We start from the raw sequence: 15,175 nt of genomic DNA, 5'->3' as shown, positions 1-15,175 counted from the left end.
TTAGGCACATTTGACCCTTGGGGTGACCCCCTCAGAGGACACCGTTGGGTCATAACTTGGGGCAAAATTAAGCTCCCAGCTGAACAGGGTAAAGCTGAGGAAAAGATAGAAGGGAGCTAATGAAGCAGAAGTCCCTGAGACCTACAAGCAGCTGGGCATCACATAACTCCCGGCTGGGTGTCTGAGTCATAGAATCATAGAATTGTAGGATCATAGAATCATTAAGGTTGGAAAAGACCTCTAAGATCATCTAGTCCAACAATCAACCCGTCATCACCATGCCCACTAACCATGACCCTCAGTGCCACATCTACACTGTTCTTGAACACCTACAAGGAGTCGATACTGGTTGAATTCAGCCTTCCTGCCAATGAACCTACTTAGGAGAATGGCACAAGGTGCTGTCGTGCCCAAGACCTGCGTGTTGGAGGTTGGCATCAAGCTGGACTACTCCATCGTTGTTCCTGACTGGTGTTTAGTGGAATCTATTTCCCAGAGCAAACAGTTGATTGAGATTTGAATAGCTGAAGAGAGTTCATTGCTGTAAATAGGGTAGTGCCTGACTAGGAAATCTATTTATGGTGTTTTTATTACTTCAGGGAACATGGGGATTCAGCTTTACAGTGTTATAAGTATTTCCCTTAAGTGGTCATTAGAAGAAATAATTCCTAGATTCACAAGCACTGGTATCTGTACATAAGCTATGTTTCCAGTAAGTTTTAATGACAAAAGAGAGAAAGCCAGCCAAGGCAGCACACTGATGGCTTTCACTCTCCTCCTTGGGAAGCCAGGAGGAATTTCCCATCTGGCTGAGCAGGAGCTGCTTGCGAGTGTCCTATGCTGCTGTACCTCCTTGCCTTAACATCACCAGTGGGTGAGGCAGGAATCTGTAACCTGGCAAGAAGGAGCCAGGTATTGAAGCCTTTCCCAGACACACACAGGAAAAACAAAAAAAAAAACAAAAAACAAAAACAACAACAAAAAAACACCTCACACTGCTATTCTGTAGTGTTCCTTCAGAGAAGAGCCCTGAATATAATGAGGGTAAGATCGAAGAGTGACTCTACTTGATGGTGCTAAAGCCCTGTCTGGCCTCACATGCCATCTGTGAAGGTGGCCAAATGAAGTTCTCAGGGAAGAAGACAGAACAAGCATATACAGTCTTTCCCCAAACACCCTGCAGGCTCAGCAATGTGTCCTGGCTCTTGGTGGCCCTGGCTGGGACATTGGAGGTTGTAATGTTGGGGCTGAGGTGAGTGCTGGCTGCAGGAGATGCTGGGCAACTCCTTAGTGGGCCATGCCTGTGAGCATGCAGGGTGCTTTGCCAGGTTTCTCTTTGTTTGCAACCCCTTTGACTACTAGGTGTTGCACTTGGGTCAAGGCAATTCCAGATATTAATACAGACTGGGAGACTAACTCACTGAGGGCAGCCCTGATGAGAAGGACTTGGGGGTCTTGATGGACAAAAAGTTGTTCATGAACCAGCAGTGTGCTCCTGCAGCCCAGAAGACCAACTGTATCTTGGGCTGCATCAAAAGAGTGGTGGTCAGCAGGGCAAAGGAGGATATTGTCCCCCTCTATTCTGTCCTCGTGAGACCCAATCTGGAGTGCTGTATCCAACCCTGGGGCCCTCAGTACAGGAGAGATGTAGAGTTGTTGGAGTGGGTCCTGAGTAGGGCCACGAAGATTATCAGAGGGCTGGAGCACCTCTCCTGTGAAGATAGGTTGAGGGAGTGGAGCTTGTAAAGCCTGGAGAAGGCTCTGAGGAAACCTCATTGTGGGCTTCCAGTACTTGAAGGGAACTTAGGAGCAGGAGGGAGACCGATTTTTTGCATGGTCTGATAGTGACAGAACAAGAGGGAATAGCTTTGAACTAAAAGATCCAAGGGTTTTGCATAGACTACAAGCTGACAATCTGAATACAGTTTTCTAACTAATGCAAATAACTCCCAGCATCAGCCCTGCGGACAAATGTTGCACATGCACACTCAGCCTTAGATTCACCAACCTGTCCACCAAACTCCTCAGAGGCCAAACTTGTTTGCTGCATTACATTGAACAATTTTGCCCATGTTTGAGTCCTCATATGTGAGATTTACTGAGTGAAACATCTCCCTTTGCTTTTATGGATTACCATCATCCTGTTTAAGTGACAACTTTACCTTTCAGCTGAAGGCAAGACTATTTATCAGTACAGCAGGATCCTTTGCATTGGCATTGCCAGCTTACACACAAAAAGCAGGGAGCAGGATCTGGTATCAAAACCTGAAAGGTGTCTTCCCTGATCTAGTGCTGGGGAGGAATCTCAGCCACTACTTTTTCCGTGGGGATAAATCACAAAACAGTAGTAGGAAAGACAAGGCCAAGGATTTTGTCTCAGGGGAAGAAGGTACTAAAGAGTGTTTGTGGTAAAACAGTCTAGTGGAGCACTTTGTGTCTCTTCTGACCGCAGATGAAATGATGGGGCCAGATGTGTCTCATGGGCCACCGACTAGAGAAAACTGGTTGTGAACCTTCCTTGGATCAACATGAAAGCAATCTAAGGCTACGGGGTACCAAAGCTGCCAATAGATGAAACTCTTTGATGTTTTTATGGAAAAAAAATGGACAGAAACATTTTTAATTTCATATTAGCATGTTGTGTTGTGTTTTTTTTTTTACAACTGACTCGGTGATTGTTGCTATTAATTAAAGTGAGTAGTAGATTATTTTCTAAAGGGTATAATTTAAACCAGTAGTTGAATATAGACTTGAGCGTAACATTCTTCAGCACAAACCACAAGGTATGCAAGCTGGGAATGAACTCTTAATTTTTTCCTGTTGAAGGACAGATTAAACATTTTTTTATTAATTCAAAAGCAAGCAAAGAAAATAAGATCCCCGTTTTTCCTCCAGTTTCTCTGTACACTTAATTGATGTATTCTAGCAAGCTGTCAAGCTGCTTTTAAAACCCATTCTTTTTCATAGAAATATTATCCTCCTTTTATTGGCTTGAGTTGATAAATGGATCAAGAGTCTTTGAGGGTATTGAGTACTGTCAACAGAATACATCTTTCAGATGCATCCACTGCAATGGAGCTGAAAAAATATATGTCATGAAACACTTAATAAAAAAGATACACAGATTTGTCTGCAAGATCATGGGACTTGAGTTTATCTCTAGGGAGGAGTTCCAACATGAGAAAGAAAATACATAGTTCAAAAGCCCATGTTTTCAATTTGCAGCCACATGGTTTAAATTATCTCTGCATTTATTAAGGGCGCTAAATGGGCAGCTCAGCTTAGGGGAAAGGGTCATTCAAGTTGAGAACAGTCATGTTTAATCCCTTAGCTAGTTGCAGGTTAATTGTGCTTCAAGATGCTGAATCTGCTTTACAGTGTGTGTTAAAATACCACAAAAGATACAGCTGAAGGGTTTTTGTCATTGATTGAGGGTTTTTTGGTTTTGTTTCCTGTGGGTTTTTTTTGCTTGTTTGTTTTTGGACTTCCATATACTGCCATTATAAACAACAATAGAAAACTATTAACCTGGGCTGGAGGCACAGTGATCCTATGGGCTGCCCAAAATGTATCCTGTCCCCATCCTTGCACTTCGGTTTTGCAGATGTGTACACTCTGAATTTTGTGGTCATCTCCTGACTGCCAGGACACTCAGTAGGCTGGGTTTTTTATATAATTAAAGAACACAACAAATGCAAGTTTTACACTTTATGCTGGGGCTGAGAGTTGTCTCTGGGATGTTGCATTTATCTACCTGGGAACTTGCTAACTCAGCATTTCAGAACACAAAAAAGAACTGAAATCCCAAAAGCAGAAGTTAAAGCAAACAAAAGGGCATTTTCAAATGAACAGGCAGCATAAATTTTACATTTTTTTCCCCTAAGACATCCATTGATACAAAAGAAGTACCTATTGATTATCAAGGCAGTTTATCAGAATGTCACCGTTCCTGTATTTAGGCGTTTCATTCACAAGCAGGCTCTGGTGGGAATTTAAAGTGCATTACTTGTTCTATCCATCTATTAGTTCATCCAGGATATAGCCTAGATTTTGCCTAACAGATACAAATGGACAGCTGCAAATATCCAAATGCACTCTGTGCTTGATGCCAACCTGAGACAATTCTTCTCTTCTTCAGTTGGGATGAAGACGAAGGCTGGGAAAGTTGGGATGCCCTGGGCACTCACTTCCATCCTCAGCATCTGAATGTTTTCAAGTAGAAAAAAATAACCAATAACACATGCTCACAAATAAAAAAAACAGAACTCGGAGACTTTCTGAGCATGGTCATGTCTAAAGTCACATTTAAATTCAAATAAATATTTGTGGGAAAACAGCTTCCACTATTCTCCTAGCACTCGTAACTTAATTATGGTAGCCGCCAGGCATCTTTAACTTTCATGACCAGCAGATCACTCTGGGTCTCAGTGACCTTGGCAGTTGTAACAGAGTAATATTTTCACAAGGATGAAATGTTCTTGAATACATTTCTCCAATATACTAGAGTTCACAGACATTTCTCAGCAGATCTGACCTGAAGTGCAAACATAATTCTTCATTTTCACCTAGCAGTTTATTGATAAACTCCAGAAAACTCAAGTTCCATTTTCTTTTGCTGAGAGGTACCCTCAGTGAGAAAGGAGAGCTGCTGGGATTCTGCTTTTGGGCCTTCCATCACCTGGAGAAGTCTGCACCAAAGGCCTGGGTTCTGGAGCCTTTGAGAATCACCCAGTGGCCACACATTCAAAACAGAAAGAGGAGCACAAAGGCAACGAGAAAAGAGCAAGGGGGAAAACATGTAAGAAGACAATTATTCATTTTTATTTTTTTTTTCAGTATGATGTTTTGTGTAACATCACTCCTAACTTTCTCTGCAGATATTTGTCAACTGATTTCAACAAAGAAACACAGGGCAGATGGGGATTAGTGTTTTAAAAATGCAAGTCCATCACTTACTCTTAAAACAATGGTTGTAAAATGCAGGAACTAAGTCAACAGCTTAAGAAACATGCAGTCACCACAATCTCTGCATTTTTTTTCTTGTGAATAAGCTCCTGCTCTGTCCTCAGACGATATTGTTCTCAAAACATCACGTCTTCTTTTATCAGACTAAAGAAATCTTATATTAGAAGAGTTTGAGCTCATGATCTATAGCTCATTTTTCCACCTTGAGTCATGCAAATGCAAATCCTTACCTTTAAATCATATTGATCTGAGTTGTCTATGAAATTTTGAGGGAGGCTTAAAAAGGCCAGCTATTTGCATTCTCTGCTATTTGCATTCTCCAAATGAGACATTTGTCTCATTTGGAGAAATGATGTGCAGCTCACTTTTCCAAATGCCATATTTTGGCCATGTTCAGATAGCATTCCTCTGCTGAAAACTATCATGTTACTCCTTGAGGAATTGTGGTAGTATCGTGTAGCAAACATATCAGGATGCAGGCCTTAGGAGAAAAAAAAAAGATAAGAGCTTGCATTCTTTCGTGGTGAAAGTTATTTTCTTGGAGAAAAGAAGAAAAACCCCAAACACTGGAAATCTCACAGAGCTAAAAATTAGGACCTATCAGAAAATGTTTCAGCTGATTTTTCAAATCTCTGAGTTTCGACAGATCAAAAACCATCACATATATATTCCCCTAACCTGTGAGCTCTTACCAAGTGGAACAAGAGCTCTCAAAAAGTTTTGCCTTTATACCTAATTCAAAGGCAGATTGGTCAACAGAGACAGAAGGTCATGACCAGCTCAAGTGGTTGCAATGTACTTAATGTGCTCCTGAGACTTTGCACCTAAACCACAGATCCAGTTTGCTTCAATTTCATAATGGATGGAAATCTTCCCAAGTGAGGGATTCATTAGCAAATAATAACTTGTATAGAACAAAGACAGACCTGACCTGCTGGTTTTTGCAATATATATTTAAGATTTCTGCCCACAGTATTGCCTTTCCTGAAAAGAGGTAGAAATTTTTTATTTAATTAAGGAAAATAAATCCACTGAACTTGACTTTGAGTATCTGATGTAAATATTCCCAGGAGCGTTTTTACTAAAGCTGTATCCCAACACATTCATCTCCTTCAAAAAATTTATCTTGCCACTATGAGTAGACAACAACCATAAAAGCTGTTATCAGGTAAGATCAGTCTGATGAGTATGAGCCCAGAAAAATTTCAAAGCTCTGTGTTTGATCATTTGTTAATTTGCTAGGTAGCTTTATGAATCTGAAGATAACGGAAAGGGAGTCAACTATCTTTTGCAAAGCAGCAGAAGTTTGGAGATCTTGTGCATAAACCCATACAGTCCATTTGACAGAACTTTCCCATTCACTTATTAATGAGAGGCACCAACTGAAATATTTTTCAGTGGACTTGCAGGCAGATAAATGGTTACCTTTCCAAAGCAGAAGACCATGCTCAGAGCTTGCCATTAAATTCCTGGAGTCCTATCTCATGAAGATACTAGGAACCCAAGTTTAAACACAGTTGTAACCCCATACCCAGTGCATCAACTAAAAGCCAAATTCAATAGTTAATCCACATGCTTCATTGCTAAGATAGACTAGATTACCTTGACTTCCCTGCCTAAGCCTGGAAATGAGGGCCAATTGACCCCATCACAGCTTATAAAAGTGCAGACTCTCGGGTGATAAGAAAACAGTCACATGTACAAGAATAAGCCTAACATTTTTTAAAAAGGGAGACTCTGTTCATCTTCCTTTCAAGGAGCTTCTGTCAGACTGACAGCAATGCACCTCATTCTGCCATGCTAGATTAAGCAGGGTTCCACCAAAGCAGACATCAGAGCTTTTTTTTGAGCAAAATAAGTATATACGAAATATAGTTGCTTTCACGTCAGAAAATGTTGAGGGCCACATATTCTGGTTCCTTCAGTGGTTATGGGAACACAGAATATGCAGGAAGAATGAAGGAGGTACCCCAGCTACCTAGCACAGACCTAGCCCAAATGAGAACAGATCTTTTTTCTGCCATCAGCTACAAATAAATATGGGTTCGCCATTTTAGAAGATTCCAAGCAGTATCTCTGTTGTCTCATTCAGTATTTTAGTCTCATGTTTGATCAGTTTTACTACAGAGAGAGTGTAGAAAGTATTCTAAAGGAGTATTACAGGTTTAAGTAATCATGTTAATAATGCCTTTCCTTTGATAAACTGGATCTTTTTCATTACATTTCTGTAAATTAAAGCAACACCAACAATCAGTTTAGCCACTGACAATTGGTAGTATTGGAATAATTTAGTTTGGACCGCTAAAGGTCATTTAATCCAACCTGCTCCAAACTGGTCCAACTAGATCAGGTTGCTCAGTGCACTAAGGCTTTGAACACCTCCAAGAACAGAGAGGTCACAACCTCTCTGGGCAAACTGTGCCAATGTTTTATCACCCTTTTAATGAAAAATCTTTGATAATATCAATCAGAGGTTCCTTCATTACAACTTCTGACTGTTGCCTCTTACCAAAATGCACTTCTGTGAGGAGTATAACACTGTCTTCTCTGTCTCCTCTCATTAGCTAATGAGTAGCTAGTCCAAAAGCTCATCTCACCAACTTAGCTTGTGGATCTCTGGTGTAAGGAAATAGCCTTTAGTTCTTTCTAGTAATTTGTTAGATTGCCTGTGTCCTGACACAGAATCATAAAATCATAAACATTGGAAAAGGCCACTAATATCATCTAGGCCAGCTGTTGACTCATCACCACCATGCCCACTAAAACATGTCAGAACTACGACATGTTGTTCACTGAGATGGTTAAAGCTCCCCATGAGAGCCAGAGGCTGTAATCAGCTTCTTCCAGACTGATAAAACAAAAATTAAAAAATAAAACTAAGAGAAAAAATGTTAGTCGATGGGTCTTATGATCAGTCGCCAACAGGTCCGGTTGTTTTGTTTGCTTGTTTCAAATCTGAACACTTTAATCACAGTCTTTCAGGGAATGTCTATGGTTTTCTTCATCTATAGGAAACAAAAAGGCTCTGAGCATAAAACAAGACTTCAGAACTTCCTCATTCTCACAGTTTTGTTAGAAATTGATGTTTCAGATAGCTCCTCAGGTAATGGCTTTACATAAGCTAGGCAACTTTACACAACCTTGGCATAAGCTAAGTGTTTAATTTTAGCAGATTTTTCATATCCATCTTTGTTACAGCTAATAAAATTCCTGTCCCACAGCCCAGTACTTCAGATGGGCACTGATAAATATAAATAAGTATTTATCAGCCTTTCTGCCTCTTTGTCATCAGTGTTCATGATTTTATAGTTCGTATATAGCAACTGACTTTCACCTGGCACAGGACTGTTTTGGCTCCCAGCAGGGTTTAAAAAATTCCTTATCAGTTTTAACTCTACTGTGATCAGATCTTTTTTGTTCTTAGCATATTTTTTAATGTTTCTCTGTTTAACTAAAAATCTTTTATTGTTGTTGTTCTACATAACCCTCTTTTTGATGGTGGAATCACGAGTTTTGGAACAAATAGTGTAATACTCTTGAACAATTCCTGATTTTTTCAACACCTTACTTCTTAAAATATGCTCAGTCAGTTACGCCAACAAGTACTTCAAGCTTTGGAAAACTGGCCCTATTAAAGTTCCAAATATGCAGATTTTTGGTCAGTGCCTATAGTCACATGCATAAAGTAAATTCAAATTGACTGTGATCTCTGGTACCCCAGCAACTTCTGTTTTGGGGGCCTGTAACTAACACTTTTTCATTCAGCAGTCTTTAGTCCATTATCAAGTTACCTTGTGCTGGATATAGGACTTCCTGTTTTGAGAAGACAACAGTATTATTTGTAGAAACACTAAGGAATTTTGTTATTGGTCACAGGAGATCAGCAGCAAATGGCCCTCTTGTCGAAGTTATCCATGCTAAGCTTTTTGGTTGCCTTTTGACTGTTGTTATTTCCCATGTCCCCTATAAATTATTAACAGATGCTGAAGGAACAGCTCACGTTATCTCCTAGGAAGATCTACTGGGCTATAAAAGACACGTACCTGTAACCTGACTTTCATGCCAAAGAACTGTGAAGGCATGGCTTTCAGATACAAGCGACTTTTAAGACACATCTGCTGAGTGTGAAGAATTGGATGATAGAGATAGGCACATTAACAGAGACCCCTGGACACAGCATAGCACCCGCCTCTTTAATGGGATGTCGTCCAGATGCAATATATCTCAGCAACCTGGACACTTCATGAGAGCTAATGTGTCCACTCTGAGCTTATTAGTTTGGGCCCAGGGCCAGACGAAAATAACTAAGTTGCATCTGGACACTCCCTTTCTCCCAGCAGCATGCATCCAGCCAGCCCAGGTGTCTCTGCACCCACTATCACCCAACTGTCCCCACACTAGAAGTTCCAGGGTTAATGTGGAAGAGGGAGCTCAAATATCTCTGCACCTGCCAGTGTGGGCATGACCAAAATCATTTCCCAGCTTTCTGCTTTCCTCCTTCCATCCTTCATTGGAATCCTTGGCTTTCTGGAGCGGATACAGGGCATGGCCAAAGCCTGAATCAGGTGAAAGAAAAGCTGACAGCACTGGCTGTCTCATCTTCATTCTTCTTTCCACCATCCAGTATAGGCGTTGTTTTAAATTACACAAAAATAGGCTGTAAAGCTCTCATCAATCTCACTTGTTCAAATGCAGCTTTTACACATTAATCATTTATAGTGTCATGAGTAAACAATGCCACATGTGGCCATAATGATGGTGCTGCTCCATTATTCATTCATCCCAAGGTGCACTGCTTACTCCTCTTTAAAAAGCTCTGTGAAAAAGGAAGTATAGAACCATTTTTTTGTTTAAGGGTCAAAGATGGGAATACTCAGGGAGCCGAGGATCACAGACTGCCTCTGCCAAGAAAAGGGAAGTGTCACATTTCAACATCCCTGCACTCATCTTTTCTTTCTCTTTGTGCACCTAAAGATGCCTGAGCTCTCTCTCAAGAGGTGTGCTCAAAGACTGGAAACACAGCAGCTTTATTAGGACAGTGCATCACAGAGTCTAACAAAGTGCTTCTGAGCAGTGGTACTTCTGAGCTATACTTCTTGCTAGACTTCTTTGCTCCCCAAACTATCTCATTTGTTTCCAAATTCTATTTTTTCACCCCATGTAACCTTTTCAGGAAGGAAAGGGGTGCATCCACTGGTTGTTGAAGAAAATATACTTCCCATCTTACACTGCTGTGCTTGATGAGATATGCTAAAAAGTCCTGGGCAGGTTTGAGCTTTCTGTTCATAGTGCGGTGCTGTGCCATTTACATGCAATTCAATTTTTTTCCTTTTCAAAATATATTTCAGAGTAGGAAGAGCTTCAGACGTGGGACTCTGAATTTCAAACCCACGACTGCTCAGATTCTGGGGTATAGTTTGGACTCTATCGCCACAAAAAAAAAAACCAAAAAAAAAACAACCCAGCACAAAAACACTCCCTAAAGCTGCCAGTTTGCTTGGCTTATCCAGCAAATCACAAATGTAAAGCTGGTATTTGAGTCCCAGCTTGGAACAAAGAGACCGAACACAAACCTCAACTTTCATTCCTGCAAGAGAAGTTTCCATCCCTCCTGTTTGCAGAGGAAAGTTTCAAAACATGACCTGACTGCACTCAAGCAGGCTGCTGGGAAGGAAGGGAGAGCTGACTCATGATTTTTGCTACTTGAGGATCTCAACGTTGGGACATGGGCCAGGTGGGAACAGAATTTGAGACTTTGGAGCCTCATTCTTTAATACAACTGTGCTGTTGCTCTGGATGTTGCTGGTCCTTAGTGGAGTCAAGGCCACAGGAAAATATTTTGGTTTTGAAGAGAGATATCAGCCAGGTGCCCTCCCTCCTCCTGAGCAAATGTACCTTGGAGAAGACTGTGTTTGAGGCAACATGTGGGAAATCCCAGCTCCCTCATTACTTCTGGTAGACATTAAACAATACTCCATCAGCACATTTGCCCACATCAGCTGCCCCAGAGGGATGCCAGTCTCCTTTAGCCCAGTCTATTTAACAAGGTCACTTCCTATGACATGGACATTGACTGTGGTGGGTACCCTTGGTGCCATCATCTCCATTAATGGCCTTCAGCAAAATGACCCCAAAAGGCCCATTCATTTTGTCTGCTGCCACTACAGAGATCAGCTTTGACAAAGCTTCTGTTCAAGAGAAAAAGTGACAGCCTTGGTTTTATAAGAAACTCCTAATTATGGGCATAAAAACATTGCAAATGTGATACTAGAGATAGACATAATGGTACATAACACTGAAGTACATTGCGATAGCAAGACTCACTCTAATCTCATAAATGGGAAGGAAAAAATAGTGAGAGAGGGAAAATGGTTTCACCTTTATTTCAGATTATGAAGAAGAGCAAGAAAATGTTGCCAGCACAAAAAAAGTGGAATTTCAAGGAGGATTCATTGGTGTCTAAGCTCTATTCCTGTTGAAGCCAATAGGAATTTTATTGCTCGTCTACTTGTATGCAGAATTAGACACCTCTAGAAGTCCCAACCAAGAAGATCATTTTGACTGCTTACAAGTTGAAAACAGCAGTAACAAATAGTTTACACAAAGACAGATGAAGAAAATTCCTGTCTGACTGGAAAAACAAAACAAACTACCAAAACAAACAAAACCAAACTTACATTTAAGCAGGGTGCTCAATTACTGTGAGAGAATGACATTTGCAGGAATGGATGAGTAAAAGGGAATGGCGCAGGAGAGCTGAGAGCTGCAGTTACAGCTGAACAAAGCATGGAGGTATATATGACTCATTCAAAGCACTCAGTACTCTTTTCCTGGCTATCAGCTAAGCATGATGAGTACTGAGCTGCTTGCTATGGGGTCAGGACTGGATTCGAAGAGCAGGGGTGCTGTACATGCCCAGGATCTGGATTTCTCTTTACAAATTCCATACAGCTAAGCAGCTATCTGGAAATCTGCTTAGGACAAGAAGCAGAAGGAAGTGAGGAAGGGTGGGAAGAAGAGAAATAATTTGTGCGTGTGTATTTTTATTTTTACTAGATTGCATTATTTTTCTGGCACATTATTTCTTGCTGTTGTCCTGACTTTTGGGTGTGGTAGGCTCTGAGCTTTGCCCTGTGTGCCTTTAGGAACAATATTCTCTGGGCAAAATTGCTTTTTCCATTTCATTGCGGTGTTGTGGTTGTGTATTTATTTCATAAGCAGAGTGGGTTATTTGGCAATTTACGTTCATGTTGTGGGTGTGGTCCTTGTCAATAGTTTACTTTTGGATTAAATTCTTCATGAACTGTTACTTCTCTTGTAGTATACCACTGAGCAACGTACCATTGTCCTCGGCAGGATTTTATTTTTTTTCCCATTTTGTCATCAAAGCACCTATTTTGTCTGGCCCACCCTATTCACTTTGTTAGGACGGTGTGGGGACCTTCTCAGGACATGTGGCTTGGTGACAGCCACATGAAGCACACACAGCCTTGTGTAGGCTCTGTCCCCATTCATCAACACTCTTCTAGATTAATTCCAGTACCACTGTGCTCTGTTCTTAAGGCATCTCTGCAGAGCACTTGACCATGGAGCATAAATCTAACTCAAAGATCTCCCACTTTTGGGAGTAATACAACAAGGAAGAGGAGGGGACAGAGACGCTGGCAATGGAAAACCATGGCAGACACTGCCCAAAGTAGTTTTTCTGTCTTGTGAACGTACAACAAGCAAAGAAATGTCATTTCTGATCAATCGCAGAAGCAAGTATGAGTACTCACCACCTATGGCAGGTATTTATGGTAGGAAGGGAGACTCTCTTTACACAGTGGATTCCTTGCTTTTTTAGAAGGCAAACAAGAGTAGGAGCATGTTTTTCCTCAGCTGACTACTGATACAAAGCTAAGGAGAACTGCATCTTAATTTAGGTCCTTCAGGTATATGCCTGACTTGCAGTGATACGAACATGTCTTAGATAAAGCATTGCTGAGCAATCTCAACATATGGTTCCCTTTGCTATCCCAAAACACACCTCCTAAAATAAGGAGCTAGGCAAGCATCCCAAGGTCTACATTGGCTCTCTGTCTGTTAAACATGCCCTGCTCGCAGCATGGGAAATTAAATTCATAGCAAGTAGATCAGGTCACTCCATGGTGCACGTACACGTAGTGCTTGTTTGGGGTAGAGGAAGGACCCAGTGGCTGATGGCTTGGTTTTCTCTGAAAAGGAAGTCAAGTAGGGAAAAGTTGCCACTTAGAAGACAAAAGCAGACACTTCCTAGACTTGCTGAGTCTATCTGGGACCCAAACCTGGTCAGCAACAGTCTCCCACCCAAAAGTAAGCAATACTGCAGTCCCACACCCTTAGAGCTGGAAACCTGCTAGAGCTTCAGGTCTGAGCTGGGCCCTGCACCTCAGACTCAAACGTATGGCAAGCCTACATGACAACTGTATTTCCCATGAAGTTAGGAGACAGGGAGTGTAAGTGGCCATACCTCAGGCAGTCACAGCTGGCAGCAGAGCTGGGTCTCCAGCACTGGAGACATGACCCTCTGCCTGCAGCTATGACAAGAACAGCAAGTGGCGTGACACCATTGCTGCAGAGAGGCACTAAAATTGTACATATCACACCACTACTGTAGCACAGGCACAAATTAAGCCTAGGCCGAGGCCCTTTCTAAAACAATATAAATTAAAAAAAATGGCCCACTAGGTTTAATTTAGAATATCTTTCCTTGCAACTACACAGCAGATTGACAAAACAGACTTTTTAAATCACCTCTGAAACTTCACTCAATGACAGGATACCAAAAAGAGTCTTTTGTGTTAAAGTGTTAATTATTAAAACATGACCGAACAGTTAGTTCAATTTACAGCATTGCCATTAGAAAGAATGCTGGAAACAATAAGCATATTACAAGGTTATGTTATATGTGCTGTTACTTGGAGAGTCTCTTAAGTGAGTAAAGATGAGTTATGGAGCCAAGAAATTCTACACTGGAATGGTGTTAGTTCTGCTTTTCTCTCAGTACAATCTCATTTATCTGAAATGCTACAGGAAGCAAAAAATGTTTTGGCCAAAAAGAGCCTCAAATAATCAAAAGAAATCCTGAGGAAGTGATTCAGCCAAACACTGGAGGAGTAAGGCACTTCCAGATGAAAAAATCAATCACCTAGGTAGGTGGCAGTCAGCATTGTTTGAGTTGGAAGGGACCCCTAAAGGCCATCTGGTGCAACCCTCTAGAGGGACACCTACAGCTCCATCAGGTGCTCAGAGCCCCATCCAGCCTGACCTTGGGTGCCTCCAGGGATGGGGCATCCACCACCTCTCTGGGCAACCTGTGCCAGTGCCTCACCACCCTGCTGTGAAAAACTTCTTCCTTATATCCAGTCTAAATCCCCCCTGTTCTAGTTTGAAACCATTTCCCCTTGTCCTGTCACACCAGACAGGCTAAAGAGCCTGTCCCCTTCCTTCTCAATTCCCCCCTTTAGATACTGAAAGGCTGCTTTGTTGTTCATTTGTATTCGGATTGCTTGTTATAGCCATTTCCAATTCACTGATCAGCCTGTTGTTATTTATAAAAGAAACAGCATCCAGGTTACAGCAGATTTCCAAAACAGTAGGTAACAGGCTCCATGAATGGACTTGTAACCCTGACATTACTCCTCAGAGGTATCTGTTCATCTATCTGTTTCAGAAAAGAAGGGGACTGGGCTGAAGGCTGCTGAGCCCAGAGGGCAGCCATGCTGTGAATCACAGGAGCAAGATACTGATGCTGAGATTCAGTCATAGATTTTGTAGCACCTAAAACCAAACTGAGATGCAGGTTCATTTTCTGGAAGCACAAATCCAGCTCATGGGGACAATCTAATGGGTGTTGCTGTACTGAATCAAAAGAAGCATATACAGTATTTTTCCCCCATAAAGTACAAAGCCATACATAAAGCAGTGAAGCAGGGTTAGTAACTGTTTGAATAGCTATCAGTAGTTCATTATGCCAAAAAAATGATAACACAGCAAAACCTCAAGCCTGCATCATAGAATCGTAGAATCAAAGAATCAACAAGGTTGGAAAAGACCTCCAAGATCATCCAGTCTGACTGTCCACCTACCACCAATATTTCCCCACTAATATAACTGTTGCTCTTTTGAATTCTACAGAATGAGATCTGGGTCTTTTACCTTCAGCTTGGGATCTGTCCTTGTGTATGCT

This window comes from Numida meleagris, chromosome 1 (assembly GCF_002078875.1).
Source record: "Numida meleagris isolate 19003 breed g44 Domestic line chromosome 1, NumMel1.0, whole genome shotgun sequence".
Taxonomy (NCBI): domain Eukaryota; kingdom Metazoa; phylum Chordata; class Aves; order Galliformes; family Numididae; genus Numida; species Numida meleagris.
This window is presented reverse-complemented; position numbering follows the sequence as displayed.